This window comes from Miniopterus natalensis, chromosome 9 (genome assembly GCF_054644295.1).
Source record: "Miniopterus natalensis isolate mMinNat1 chromosome 9, mMinNat1.hap1, whole genome shotgun sequence".
Lineage (NCBI taxonomy): Eukaryota > Metazoa > Chordata > Mammalia > Chiroptera > Miniopteridae > Miniopterus > Miniopterus natalensis.
The window spans coordinates 56352577-56368229 of NC_142089.1; the positions used below are offsets into that span (position 1 = coordinate 56352577).

General features: G+C 38.6%; 1 protein-coding gene across 3 annotated transcripts in view; it reads left to right on the forward strand.

Annotated features, from left to right (window-relative positions):
• Positions 1–15653, forward strand: part of LRRC8B (leucine rich repeat containing 8 VRAC subunit B) — a 74329-nt gene that overhangs the window by 12944 nt on the left and 45732 nt on the right. Inside the window, exon 1 of one of the 3 annotated variants that reach the window (XM_016197209.2) lies at positions 9711–9726. The exons of the other annotated variants lie outside the window; for them this stretch is intronic. The gene's annotated coding sequence lies outside the window, so the exon portion shown is untranslated. Of the gene's footprint in view, positions 1–9710; positions 9727–15653 lie in introns of those variants that run through there. 3 annotated transcript variants of the gene reach the window in all.

The window sequence follows — 15653 nt, forward strand, 5'->3', positions numbered from 1 at the left end:
TATGTAAACGTTTCTATTTGCATACAAGCATTTCTAATAAAACATATCTGGCTTTAACACCTCCAAAACCCAGCAAGTCTGCTCCTATAAACATTAATAGTTATTGAATTTTTAATCTTTTCTCCATTTGTTGCTCTTAAAGACAAAGAAAACCTACTTTTCCCATTAGAATTGGCCCTTAATATTGAGATACCTCTAACAGAAGAAATTCTAGCCTTTTCTCAACCAGTGAAAGGCCCTTTCCTCCATACTTCCCATCGCTACCCCCATTTTGGGGTATTTCTAGCCTAGTTTTCCATCTGTGTGCCTTGTTACTATGGTGATGGGCACCAGAGAAACAGAGAACAAAGCGGATGTAATAAGCATCTCCTACATGGTTTCCAGTGCTAAAAAGGGACCTAGTTTTTTGGGGCATGGCTTGTTCTTTATTGGTAGCAGAACTGGACCAGCCCAACTGGGAGGGGGCACTGGGGTTAGAGGCTGGTTCAGACCCTACTATTCCCATTGTCCTGCACATCACCAGACCTTTCTCTACCCAGAGTCATGAAGCTGAAGGAAGAGCAACGGGAGCCTTCGGAGAGAATGGAGTACAAAATTAAAAATTAAAAATTAGTGCTGCAGAAAGCGTCCACCCACTGCAGAATACAAATCTACTAAAGCGTATTCATGGGAGGGAATCTTGGGCTGGTTTTTAGGTTTACCCGTTGTGAATCCCATTGCTTGATTTCACATTGTTTAACTTAAGCTTCCAGTAGAGAAGATTTGCCAACTTAGGTTTTCCTCCCTTCAAGGTACTTAGCCTGTATTAAATGAAAATGAAAATTAAACCTGTCTTGATTGATAATAGCTTGTAGTAGTTGCACTTGGAATTGTTTTAAATAAGTGATTAAACTACTAATGCATGCTTATTTTGTGGTTGTTTAAGAATTACAATTAAGAATTTTCTAGAAATTGTGGAAATTAGTGTTTACCATAAGATCTGGGAGTGGTTTTTAACCTTCTTACGTGCGTGTTCATTCTTTCATAGATTACATTTTCATGTATCGTATTCTTATACAACCCTAATGACATACCCAAAGATTAAATAAAATATCCCAGTTAATCAATTCCATCTTCTGGACAATTATTTTTAAATTTGTTACTATATTTTAAGTTTGCATTGCTTATATTTTTATATTTAAAGGGCAGATATAGGGTAAAATAATTCAGCAGCATGTTTTAGAATATAAAATCACGGGACATAATCCAACTTTTGGAGCTAAAAGAAACAGTGTTCCAGATGCCTGTTGCATTGTGTCATGACACAAGGGCCTGAAGTTCCTTCCAGCTCTACAGTTTTGATTCTTTGGTCACGTAGCTCCTTTCTTTTTGTCTGATGACCCATATTTTACCAATTTTGTTATCTGCTATAATGGCTTTTACATTGATGTAAAAATATGCTTGGAATCAACCTCATACTTTGAGTCTTTCGGATAACCTACACAGTGTAACCCCCCCGAGCAAAGTCAGCTTTTTCCCTTTTTGGATGAATGAAAGAACGAACGCACTGAGTTGGACCCCCTAGTGCTGGCTCTGGCTCAGCTGCTGCCTGGGGTGGACTTGGAGATGCATTTTTAACTTTACAAATAGCATACAGCTTCATCAGGAGGAGCCTAGGAGCCACAGGAAGTTGTCAAAGCAGAAGATGATATCGGATTTGTTTTGGGAAGTGATGCTGGTATCTGTAGGAAGGACATGCTGGAGATGAGAGATTATATTGGGAGACCCAAGTAGTGCAGTGGGGAATAGAACAGAGGAGACTAATGTAAAAGAAATTTGAGAAAGAGATCACAGAATTAAATATTCCCATTCATTTTCATCACAGGGATCCCATGATAATTACTTAAATCAAGCCATGCTTATGTTACAACTTCAAGTTATTTTTCATAGAAGGAATGGATTAAATTCTTCCTGATTATTTATTGGATCCTGCAAATCCTCAAATTTCAGATTACCAGTGAATATAAGTTATATTAGCACAACTTTAAATATTGTAACTTCTGCTATAAACTGAACATTTGTGCCCCCCTTTCCTGCCCCATTCATATGCTGAACCCTAATCCCCAAGGTTATGGTCTCGGGAGGTGGGGCCTTTAGGAGGTGATTAGGACATAAGGATAGAGCCCTCATCAACAGGATTAGTGCATTTATAAAATAGAATCCAGAGAGCTTTCTTGCCCCTCCAACCATGCGAGGACACAGCGGGAACAGCTCTGTCTATGAATCAGGAAGCGAGCTCTCACCAGACACTGAATCCTCTGGAATTTTGATATTGAACTTCTCAGCCTCTAGAACTGCAAGAAATAAATGTTTGTTGATTAGGTCACCCTGACTATGGTAGTCTGTTATAGGAGCCAAGATTGGATTAAGACAGCTCCTAAGCATGAATGCCTCCTGACTGGAAGTGAGAAAGGACTTGAGGGAAGTCGTGTTTGTTCTATGGGAAGAGTAAGGACGCGTTTGTACAGGGGAGGTCCGCTGAGACCATGCAGGACGGCTCCTTGTCTTCCAGAAGGCGTGAAAACTGTGGGCACGTTGGGCGGTTTTATGGGGAGGGCAGAGCTTGTGTTTGTGAGGAGATCCCTCCTTCACGGGTGATTGTTCTCTGATACCTCCTGATACCTCCTGAGCGGAGGGAGTTCCCATTGCATTTGATGTTATCATCAATGTGAGGGTAGAAAGTAGGCCAGGTAGAATTATGTCTACTTTTACAGTTCAGAAGCTGGCTTTCTGAGAGGCTGCGTAGCTTGGCTGAAGTTCAGGCAGATAGAAGGCAGGATGGGAGTTCACTCTCCTCTGTCCTTTTGCTGACCTCTCCACTCAATACTGATGAGTGAGTGAAGGAAGGACTGCATGTTTGGGGTTACTCGGTTCATTGTGTCCAGCTAAGCTACTTTTCACCCTCCTCAAAGATTACTTTGACAATTATTCACAGTAATGCTAGTTTTACTATTACAAGTTGTGCAGGCCTAGGTAAATCACTTAACTGCCCTGGTTGCCTCGTATATAAAGTGGCCATAACTTCATGGAGTTGTGGGAACATTAGTTAAGTGACATAAAGGTGTTTTAGAAGAATATTTAACATGGTTATCTTGTGATGAGCATCCGCTCCCATGACTGTTGTGATACACTGAGCGTATTCAACTACTTCAGCCTCACATCAGCGACTTATGGGGTCTTTGTGTCCTTACACTGGACCTTTTGTCTTATCCACCGAGGAGAAACTATTAGGAAAAGCTCCATTTAATTTGTCTTTTGATGATTTATAATTTGTTGTTTCAGTTAACTAGGCTTAAATGGACTTTTTCTTGGTTAATTTTTAAAGTACAGCCAGATTACTTAATGCTGACAAATTAAGCTTGTATAATTATCGATGAAAAAACAACACTACAGACAAATTAGAGGAATTTATAGCTGTCCCAGGACCCGATCAGAAAGATCTCTAAGTTTCTATTATAGCCTGAAATCTGTTCATCCTTTACATGGTTGAAATTCAACCTTGAATTATTTATCAAATGGACAAGTAGAATAAAAAATATAATGGTCCTTCCTATTTTTAACGCTTATTTGCGATATGTAGACTTTATTCTTGAAAAGTCTTTCATGATAATTGACCATCATAGGTAACAGTACTCAAAGTAATATATCTAGATGGTATAAAATCCTCATTTTTATTATTAGAAGTCTTAAAACTCCTTTGTTTCTTTTCCTGTTGTGCTCGAAGCTAACTGAATGAGTGACTGGTACTTTACTTATCTTAGGGTGACCAATATGAGAGAAAGTATATTCTCATATCTCATTTTTTTAAAACTATGATTGTTTAAAATCTCTGTGTACGTGTGAATGGAGAACAAGGTATAAAGATAGACAGAGTTGCCTGGTGTGTGCAGTGGGGGTTAATAAGAGGGGAAGGGGAATAGAGGAAGGAAACAATTGTTCTGAAGTTTACCCTTTTGAGTCTTGTTTTTTTCCTCTCTAGTGAAGTCCTCAGAGATACCACATATGGTGAAATCTTATAAAAAAAAATAAAAATAAATCTTTCTAAACAAAATATTTCCTTTCCTAATGAAATTCCGCTTTGGGGCTTTGTTGTCAGTGTGCTGGGAATTTTGAAATGTTTTCAGTGTATTTCTGTGATTTTGACCTAATAATCTTATTTGGATTTACCAGGCGTAGCAGCTGTTGTTTTTACCATCTATGACTAAATGGTATTAATGTCCAAAGTTGAAAAATCTGTTTTTCTATGTTGGTCTAGATTATGCAGAGTTTTAGAAAATTTAAGCCTTTACCTAACCCTTGTCATTTTCATTTACTTGCAAAAAAAATATTATAATAATATTGATATTGCTATAGATGGTTTAGATAGGCTGAACCTGCCCCTCTCAGCTTGCAGTGTGGTTTGTAGAACAGTATTTTCTTGAGAAAGCCACCTATCCCCTTTTCTCCTGGAGAAAAAGGAGATCTCAACTCCAAATTGTAATTTAAGTAGTGTTTAGCATAATATAGTAAATGTTTGCAGTTTGATATTAATGATTGTTCTTTGGCAAAACAGAATGCAACACTAAGAAGCCAAAGGCTTTGAAAATGTCCTACGAGAGCATAAACTCGGAATTATAGTCATTTTATTGGGTAATTCTACAGTTTTATTTGAAGGAGGGAATCAGATGTTGAGTTTTCTCTTTTCATTTAATTATTTAATATAACAAATTTTTCTTAAATAGCTGACAATATATCTTGCTTCCTTTGCAATCTCTTTTTAGGGGTCCTACATTCTGTCTGTTTTAATTATATGGCATTGGTTTCTGAGGTCTCAGAAAGAATCTAGATACGCTCTGACATGCCTCCCAGGGTTAATTTTCTTGGTTCTGAATGCCACCTGATCGCGATACTGTGTATCACATTCTCATTTTCCCTGCTGAGAACTTACATTTATTCTTCTCATATACTCAGGACCCAAAGCAACAGGTTTTGTTGTTGTTGTCAAGTCATATGGCCAATCATTTCCGCATTTGCAGGTAATGCTGTGTATCAACAACGTGCTCTATCAATTACAAAGCCATCTTTTCATATATAATCGCATCTGATTTTGACAGTCTAGTGAGGGAAAGAGAAAGGATGGGTGCAGTTAATTCTTATTTTGTGGGTGAACTCCAAGAAGTCAGTCAATATACCCCAAATGATACACAAACAGAAGGGCCAGGTCAAGAACCCGGCCTTCAAACTCCGGGTTCTTTCTGCCCCATCCTACTGAGCCTGCATCCCGTGTTCTGTGCCATGAGACATCTCCCATATAACACATTTGGTGAACATGCTGTGTAAAAGTGTACCAAATTTTAATAAACTTTATAAAGCCACATTGTTATCCTTTAGTTCTTTCCCTGCTAAGCAGTTATTGTTGTACTCTATGGGTAGTGAGAGAGGTTTCCTGCTTTCCAGTGACATTGTGAGGATACAATGTAAGAGGTGAGGAGCGACAGGATAGCAATAAGAGAGGTGTCCAAGGAGACATATGGCTAAGTGACAGGTTCAGTGGAAATAATGTAGGAAGTGAGACTCAAGCTGAGCCTTGCAGGGTGTGACAGAATTTGGAAAGACGAAGGGGGGTAAGGGAACTGTCTGAGCAGAGGTGTGCAAGAAAGAAAGTGTGTAGTACTGAAATAATTGTGGGTGAAATGAGACATTTAGGGTTTGCTTCAGAACAATTCAGGCCATGGGTGTGATATGAGTTGATAATTGCTGATGCTGGGTGAAGGGTATATGAGGCTTCCTTAGACTATTATTTATATTTTTGTACATGTTAGGAATTTTTCATAATAAAAAGTTTGGAATATAAAAATGGGATGTATTTTGGGGACAGTGGGTAGGTTGGCCTGTCTGGAGTAAAAGGGTTTGTTCAAAGGCATAGTGGGAAATGATATTGGAAAGGCAGTTTGGGAACGGCCTTGGTGGTGGGAGGGGGTTCATGAGTGCGCACTGTGGGGTCTGGGTGAGTAGTGGTCGACACTGGCTCTTTGACTGCACTTGAGTTTTGGTTGACTGTGAGCTCAAGGAGGAGTTGCAGTGTAGACTGGCATCCTCACTGAGGATGGCAGCTACCCCACTTCACTGTCTGCTTAGGCCCTACCACATGTGACCTGCTGTATTCAGTTCTGGAAGGCACATTTAAAGAGGGCGTTTTACAAACCGAGTTTCAATGGTCGGACATACCAGGCACTGAAGGGTATCTCACATCTTCTTCGGAATCTTCCTGGTAGAACCCTCCATCAACTCAAGGTTGTCTGCCTGGAAAGGACTTAATTTTCCTTCTGAAAAGCCCCTGCCCTGTCCCTTTTCAAACTCTTTCTCTTGGGGGCTTGAGAATGGGCAGTAAAAGCGAAATAAAAATATTACTATGATTCCCCAGTGATATAAAGGAATGTGTGCATGCCGCATGTAATTCAGCTGCCTGGAAACAGACTTATCAGCACACTGAATTATGTGCAACAGCACCGAACCATTTGGAAAGCCTAACACTTTGGTGTAGCTTTGGGAAGCAAAGTTCCCTCTTCATTCCTGCGTAAAATGTTTCTCTACTGCTGAGGAAAACAGGAAAGAAAGACATGTCAGACAAATTTGAATAGTGAGATTGTTAAATATTTGGATGTGATTCAGTGGTATGCTAGAGCCGAAGAGGGCTGATTGTTATATTTCAGGAATTTTGTAAGCCATTTGTTAAATACAGCCATTAAAAATTAAATTATACATACTCAAAATTAAATATTAAAATTAATGCTCAAAATGTACCACCTCCTAATTGTTTTACTATAATTTGCTATTATTTATGTTCTTAAGCTTATTTATGTCTAATGTGTCTGCAGAGTGGAAGTCTTGTAAAATGGTGAGCTGCACATAGTTTCTCAAGGCCACATTCAATGCAACATGTTGGTACCTTGAAATTGGCCATGGTACCATATTTACACCAGGAAATTGGCAAAGACTGCGTATTAGGGTTTCCCCCACCCCACCCCCCACCAAGAACTGGTTGTTAAAAACTACTGGCACACAGTGTGTATACTGGTTGCTAAAAACTACCAGCATACCATGGGTATGATACTGTGGCTATATTTTTTAAAGGCTCTCTTTACCTTTTAGTATTCAGAGATACATACTGAATACTTGATCTTTAGTATTCAGAGATACATACTGAAATAAGACAGGTAAAATGTGATATCTAGAATGCGTATCAGAGTGATGGGCACATGGGTTTCACTGCACCACTCTCTCTACCTTTGTGTGTATTTTCCATTTTCCATAAGAAAAAGTTCAAAAAAGTAAATAAATAATTACAAGGAAAATAAATAAGTTACTTATACCAAGTAGACATAGAAATTCAGTCTGGTGTCTGTCTGTTCCTCAAATTTTGATGCTAATGTTACTTTGATAAAATATTATTTTCTAATTTTAGAGCTCTTATTTGTGACTAGTTCACATAGGTCATTCAGTTAAATTCCTGTTTCTTGTTAAATAAAGTTGAGAAATCACTATATGCAGTTTACCATACCCATAAGAGCAAACGAATCCGAGATATTGTCAACATTGTTGTGGGGGGAAATTTTTTTGTATTGCAATCCTGTTTGCAGAACCAGTTATACAAATAGGGTAAAATGAATCAAGTTGTTGCTCAGAGGGCTACTTCAGGCTATATGACAGCTGTGTGCCCTTTAGATTTATTTTCAGTCTAACTGATTTGAGTCCAAGAAAAGAGTGCTGTCAAGTGAATTGTCTTTCATGCAAGTGAGAGCCTTTCTAAACATCACCTCACTGATATAGTTGATGTATTTGGAATTATTGGCCTATGAATTAAATTAGACCAAGTCAATGACTTAGCCATAGCCTGTGTGATACAATGGCTACATTTCACAGCGTGCACAAGCACAATACTTTTTTCTAACATATATTATTTAGATGTCAAATGGGAAAGTTGTAACATATTACTTAGAAAACATCTATTTTTTTCCTAATGTTGAAGTTCTTTTCATTTCATTCTTAACATGAATTTGTAGTATGATAATAGTTTCTTCTTGTCTTTGATTACATAATAATTCATACTAACTAAACCCAGTTGACCAGGAAAAAAGAATTTTATGTTGAGTAAGGAATGCAAGTAGTCACTGTGATGATCCCATCAAACAGAGTGGTGAGGAAATTATTAGGTTTTATAATGAGGAGAGCAAAAGACATTAAGAACCTTGAGGGGGGAAAGTAGTCCTTAATATGTCTTATAATTTTAAGTTTTGTGAGTCTCTGATCTGTCTAGAAATTCAGGCTGAAAACATGCTCTAGGTTTAACCACACACACCAAAAAAAAATCAGTGTCAAGCAATGAAAACAACAGATGTCACACTCAGGTAACCTGGAGTCAGAATACCAAAAGGAAACCTAGACTGAAACAGGAATTGAGACCAAGAAACCAGAAGTCAGAGTAAGATGGGTAGGTGAGAAATTATAACTCCTTCTCATAAGACAGACGTAGGAGAAGCAATCACCTGGAGACCCTGGGAGGTTTTGACACTTGGCTGCAGTTTTTCCCAAGTTAATTTATTTGTATTGATAACCTTCAGTGCCCTGCAGGGTCCCACCACAATATAGGTTCTGAAGGAATTTTTGGGGGGTATATAAATAGAAATCATGACTCAAGATTAAGTAGTAACATAGAGATTGAGTAATGATTGCTAAGGAAAAACACATGGTAAATTCTTGAGGCATAATAATCACAGGACTGTGATTTATTCACTCTCAGTTATTTATTGGGCCCTTTCTATCTAGGCTGAGTGCTGGGGATACATCAGTGAACTCTACAGATAAAAGCCCTGTGTTCTTTGAGCTTACTGCCTAGTGGATAGACACAGAAAATAGACAAAATAATTATATAGTACATTTAACAGAGATAAATTCCATAGAGAAAATCAAAACAGGAAGTATTCTTGAGAATTGGATTCCCCAAGGATACATTTTCCAACTCTATCAAAGCTAGCAAAGGAAAGATTGATATTTGTAAAAATACAAAACATACCACATCTGAAATTCCTTCATGTTTCTATTAAGTCCTTTGATAAACTAAATATATTCACTGTTTCTACAACCAGTAATTTTAGAGCACAAATTAAATCTGAAGTAGCGTGGGAGAGGGAGCAGCTTTTTTACAGTGAAGTAAAATTTAAAAAATATGCTCATACATACTTGTTAGGGAGTTGGCCATTCATGATTAGGAAGGCAATGGACACCTACCACAGAGAGGCTAGAAGTTATTTAAAAACATTTTTGCTTCCAATTCTGTTTACCTCCTGTTGGGTAGGACAAGCAGAAGCCGTTCAAAGAGGTGGTGTGTGTGCATTGTATAACATAAGACTTTTTACCTTAGGCACCTTAATTGCCTTCATAAAAAATTAAATTGTCTCATCTTTAAATGGAAATTTTAGGAAATGAAGGTATTCAGTGAGCTCCTTTACATAGGAGATGGATTCAGGCTACGTCGAGTTCTTCATTTTAAATAACTTATTTTTCCCCAAATTACCAAGTAAAAGCCTTTAAACCCAACACTGGCCAAGGTCAGCAGCACAAAAACTCATTCATATGTTCTCCTCTCCCCAGGGCTCCAGTTTGTATTTCCAGCTGGCTACTAGACCTCACCACCCAAATGGCCCAAAGGTACTGCAAACTTGGGATTTTAAAAACCACGCTCATCACCTTCCTCCACTGACCAATTTTCACCATTACCCTGTGGCCAAAAGTAGGGTGGTCACTTGTCCTTGAGTCCCAGCTCTCTTTCTTAACATCTGGGCAGCCACCAATCCTGATTAATACCCGAGTAACTCTAGAATCCTTGCCCATCCATAAGCTATTCAGCAGAGTACCTGTTTAAAAGTTCTTGAAAGTGTTGGTACATAAAAGTGCTTAAAAGTACTTGCTTTTCACCTCTCTTCTCCTCCTACCCAGTCACTTCCTAGTTCAAGCCTTCTTTCTTGTTTTATCCCTTGGACTATTAACCTGGTCTTCTACCTGCACCAAATATTTCTGCCCCCTAATGAATCCTTCATGCTGCTCCTAAAGGGGCAAATTCTAAATTTCTGAATTTAAAATTTCACATGGCATTCCCTTGCATGGAAACCATTGATTTTATAGCATGGTACCCAGGTGTCTTTATGATCTGAACCTAAACAGCCTTTTCATGCCATCTGCAGCTTTTCCACTGGGTTTATTCTCTAGAGCAATACTCAATCAATATTTAGTTATGCCAACCCCCTAATAAGGATATAGAATCTTAATTATGTTAATAGGTCATCCTTGATTCCAAGTGAAAGAGCAGAATTCACCAGATTGCTCATTGGCCTTCCAGTGAATCTTGGGATATTAACTAGTACTTTATGATAGAGCCTTTCACCAGCCCAACTTGGTTTCTCTCTCCTTTCTCCATCTCTCCCATTAGCCAGTAACTTGTCAGATTTTCCCTGTGCTGGAAAAACATTCTTTTCCTGCCACCTTTGAAATTTCTCTAGCTGGGCTAATAATCATGAACAAAACAAGATTAACAGGAGAAAATCAATTTTTAATACATGCTCATGGGGAATTCACATGAGCATGAAAATTCCAATGACAGCGAGGCAACATTGGATATATGTGACATTTTTGGACAGAGGAGCAGGGGGAGGGGATGGGGTATTAAATTTCAGAAGGAGAGTGAGCAATTTACAGGTAGCTGAGGAAGAGAGCAGGCAAGTTCACGCTAGGAGACTCAGAAACAGTGGGGCACTGAGGTTATCTAACGAGTGCCTGCCTGAAGCCCACTTATTTGCCACACTTAATTCAAATGAGGCTAAGGCTAACATTCTGAGATCTTCCTGAAGCAGGTTTTTTGTTTTGGTGTGTTGTTGTTTTTTTCCTTCTATCTGAATCTCTTGGGCAGGAAAGGGGGGAGGGTCACAGGTTCTTTCTGAGTCTCATTTCTTAACTATGTAAAGTCAATATCCCAAAAAGGCATCAAGGTGGCAAAACTTAGGCCCTCTTCACCTGTTAGTACTACTCAAATTCCTTCATTCCTCCTTATTTTCACTGACACTCCCCTTGCTGCTGGGCCTCACTACTGTCTTAGCTAAATTACTACCGTTGGGTCCTACTTGGTTCCCTTGCTTTTATTCTGTCCCCCTACTTTCTACTGCCCCAGTGAATCTCCCATGCTCTGCTAGGTTAATTTTCCTCAAACACTGCTTGCATTCTGTTTTAGAGCCAGTCAGTTTTCTTTTGTGAGTCAAGTCATGTCATACGCTTCATTCCGGAACCTTAAGTCCTGGATGTTCTCACTGACTCACTTATTTGTGAAGTCATCTCCCTCTGGCTATAAAGATTCTCTCCTAAGTGGGACTCACTCTTCCTCACTCAAGACCTCTCTGCTCTTGCCCTTCCCCAGCTGGAGATTTTTCTGTCCCAGCTCCCATATATCCCTGAAGGCTCGAGGTGCACATCAGCCACGCTGCTTTCCCCATTCCCTGAACGGTAGCTGTTGACCTTTGTGAGAGCAGCTTCAGGTGGCAGGAAGAACACAATGTTCGGTGTCAGTTATGGGATCAAGCTCTTGATGGCTAGACATGTGACTTAGGCTGCTTATTTTTTCTCTCTCTGAACTGGTATCCTTGTTATAAAGTTAAGGGCATGGCTTAAGTGACCTATGAGGATGGGAAATGCTCCATAAACTTTAAAGCATTATGCAGCTGTATCTTGTTGTTTCAACTAAACAGTTTAACCCTTGATTATATATTTTCCTGTTTCCTATTCACTTTGTGTATATTTCCCATCTTTTATGAGTGTTTTAAGGGTAGATAGAAGGTGAAATACCAAAAAGGTTTTTTCTCACTCACTGATTATTATTATTTCTTGTCCTGTTCAGCCCACATCATAGCAAATGTTCTTAAACTCTCTTCTGTCAAGAGAATCCAATGCATACAACTCCCGGGCACTGTCGTGAGAGTATAGTATTTGGGAAAGGGAGTGAGAGAGTAACAGGAAGAAAAGAAGTAGACTTACGGGGGGGACTGACCTGCCCCAGTACTGACTTCTTTTATGTATCCAAAAACAAGCTCAGGATTTAGACCTCTTGGACACATTCTTCAGCCTTTTTTTAGACAATGGCAATAGAATTGCCTCAGTTTCTTAGAAATAATAGTTCTTACACAGAGCAGGCTCTCAAATGTTTATTGAATTCACTATCCACACAATTTTTATAGCATTATGCATGCACATACACAAAGTGTTTATACATGCACATGCATGTCAATGGATTTGTCTTGTCACTGCCAATGTTTATTCATAGTTTCTTTTTTCCTTTTAAGTATCATTCTCATGTATAGCAGCAGTGTGTCTGCTTTGTCTGCTGAGTAGCACTGATGATCACGTTTGCTTTGTGTTTGCACAGTGTTTGATGGGGGTACCTGATCACTTGCTGAAGTCATAGGTAGTTCAGGGACTGCCTTATTTATTAGATTAAGAAATTGCCTACAAAATATTGTATATAATATTAAACTTATTTAAATCCTGCTTACAATTAAAAAGAAAGAATAATAATCATTAAATAAGAATTTATTTTAGTTTTGCACAGGTGTCTTCTAGCCCCCCTCTCACAGGCAGCCCCCTAGGAATAAAGGATATGGTGGTGGAATGCAGGAATTTATGATTCTGCTGCTGGTGGAAATGGGGTCCTTGCGGTGTTGGGAGAAAACCGTTTTCAGGGACCCTATTCCAAGGTTAAGCTCCTGCCCTTACTGGTCACACTCTTAGTTCCTACTGAGTATGCCTCCTAGTGGGAGCACCTCCCCCTGCACCATCTTTACTTTGGATATGCGCCCAGCAGAGGAATTTCTGCTGTCTTCATTCCTCCCCTGGTAATGACCAGTAATGGTCCTTTGGGGGATTAGGCCCTGAGAGCGGAGGATGCCCTGGGGGGGTGCAGCTGTACCTTCCTAGTGAAGTAAGCCAGCGTATTGTCCAGTTCAGCTCCCCAGCCCCTTAGACTCAACAATGCCCGATTCCCTTCCTTCTCTTCCGTTGTTAATATCTACCTACCTCTGCTGGATACATTTCTGCCTGGTATCCATCTTAGAAGGGAAGCATTAATTGTGACAAGCCTTGGTTGGTTAAACTATCCTTGGACAATAAGAATAATCATTCGATGCTTTTTATAATTCTTACTGTCCCCGGGTCACTGAGTCTTCCTATTAAGTTAAAAAACAAAGTAATCAAACAGAAAAATTGGTTCCTGTTATCAGGGAGTGTATGATTTGCAGGAGAACAAAGGGAATGATAGTTACCCCAGCAAAACAACCAAGAGAAATGGGATTTGCTTATTACCTTCGAGGCAAAGGGTGTAATTACCTACAAAACAAATCACTAAAGATTTTGATTGTTTTGTTGAAGAGTAGAGTTGCTAGCGTGAAAATGATTGCCTACCCCTGGCAGGCTGGGTGAGTGCTCGCATTTCAGATGAACCAGCCTGGATATGAAAAGATATTTGCATAGGAGGCTGGGGAAATTGCCAAACAACAAAATGAAGACGGATGCTTTTGAAATTCCTCATATCACTGCTTTCATTAAATTGATGTTTTTAAGGGAATGTATTTTTAAATGAAATTTTAATAATGCCTCAGCGAATTCCAAATGTGTTCTTTAATTTTATTGGGCTTTCACAATGGGATCATGTTTGGTTTCACTTTCTGGTTTTTCCGCACAAGCCTGTTGCTGGGAAATATTTAAATAAAATGTTTATGAGAGAAGAATATTGTTTTGTAATGGGTGAAAACATTTTGGTTTGATTTAGATGTAGTTCATGTAATTTTTATAGAAATAGGATTTCTGATGCCTAAACTTTTAATCATTTGGTTAAAGAAAACTCTTTTAAAAAAACAAAACAAAAAACCTCTTTGGCACTGAATTTAATTAAGTTACCTTGTGGTGAAGTCATCTACAGAACCGTTTGAGTAGGCACCAGTTATGAAACAAATGAAATGTTGGCCCATAATTAGAGGAATTGTAACTTGATTTTAAACAGAGGTTTGATTGCATAGTGAGTGACAATGCCTAATGATTTTTCCAGAGGAAGGGCCCAGTATAGTCTTAGGATGATGGCTTGCTAATGGTGTATTTAACATGGCCACTAGAATATCTCTCACCCTTCTGTGTGTGTGTTTTAAATGACTTTTCTCGTGTGATGTGGCAGTTCATGAAATATTTGGCTATTAATTCTAAAAGTTATATTTTTACCCCAAAGCATGTAATTTATCAAAGTATTCAGATACCATTTAGTGTAAAACAAACAAGCAAAAAACCATCTAATAAAATCCATTTCTCTTTCGAAAACACCAATTAAGACTTTCTGGAAAAATCTGCTCCCTCAAAATCTAATTGTTTCTTCCAGTTGCATCATTTTACTGGCTAATCTGATAGTTTAATTTTTTAAGCATAACTATTTTTCTACTTGAAAATTTCTACTTTAATTTTGAATTTCATTAATGCTTTATTTTACAAGGTGATCTGATATATGCCCTAATAAAGGATTAGGCTTCTTGCTCTCATTTTCTAACCCCCTTCCTATGCTTTCAAATTAATTTCCCTAATACACAATAATACCTCTGCTCAGATATCATCCGTGATTCCCTGCTGCTTGAGCGAGCACATCTAAATTCCTTTCTGCTTCATTAGAATATTCAGCTATTAATTCTAAAAAGTGATATTTTTACTCCAATCATTTCTCATGTGCCTGTTATATGCTAAGGTCTGAGCTATGTCTTGAAAAGTCCTTAGCTTAACATTCCAAAATTTCTTTAATATTTTACCCTAATCTGCTTCCTAATCCTGTCTTCATTATTTCTGTCTCAGAAATACCACTCTGTCTATATGTCTCATCACCAACTCCTGAAATTCCTCTTGGTTTCCTCCTACCTTCTTTATTTGTTCCTCCACATTAAAATACTGTGCCCTATTATTAACCCCTTATTCCTTCACCTCCCGCCTGTATAAATTCTATGCATCTTTCTTGGCCCAACTCATAACTTCTATGTTATAACTATTAATCCTTTGGCGTATATTGCCTTAAGTCACAACTATGTAATCCATCTGTTGGATCTTTCTTATATTCACCCTTTTTAGGGTCCTGTTTGAGTTTGATACCTTTCTACCCCCTGTAGCATTTTGGACGATGCTTTGCACCTAGCACAAACTAGGCCATGATTGTTGAGTACACCCAGTGGCAGAGTGGATGCAAGATGAGACATTCCTCTTACACTTTCTCTTGAGAGCCACATCTCTTGCCATGACACATCTTGATGGTAGCTAGGGTCCTCTTCATTTCTAACTATTCAACTAACATGACTAAGTTGTTGGCCTCCCTTGAATAGATAAGACTTTCCACAGTAAAAACAGATGGTGGTGTCCAATATAAATAGAAAAATATTATTTCTTGTGGTGAATAAGGAAAAAATAGATACAGAAGAAAAAAAACATGCCATTAGTTGTCTTGGCGCAATCTTTCTGCCTTTCAAGTTGGGTTGCTAAGAAATAACTAGATTCATTTGCTATGCACAGAGGAGAAG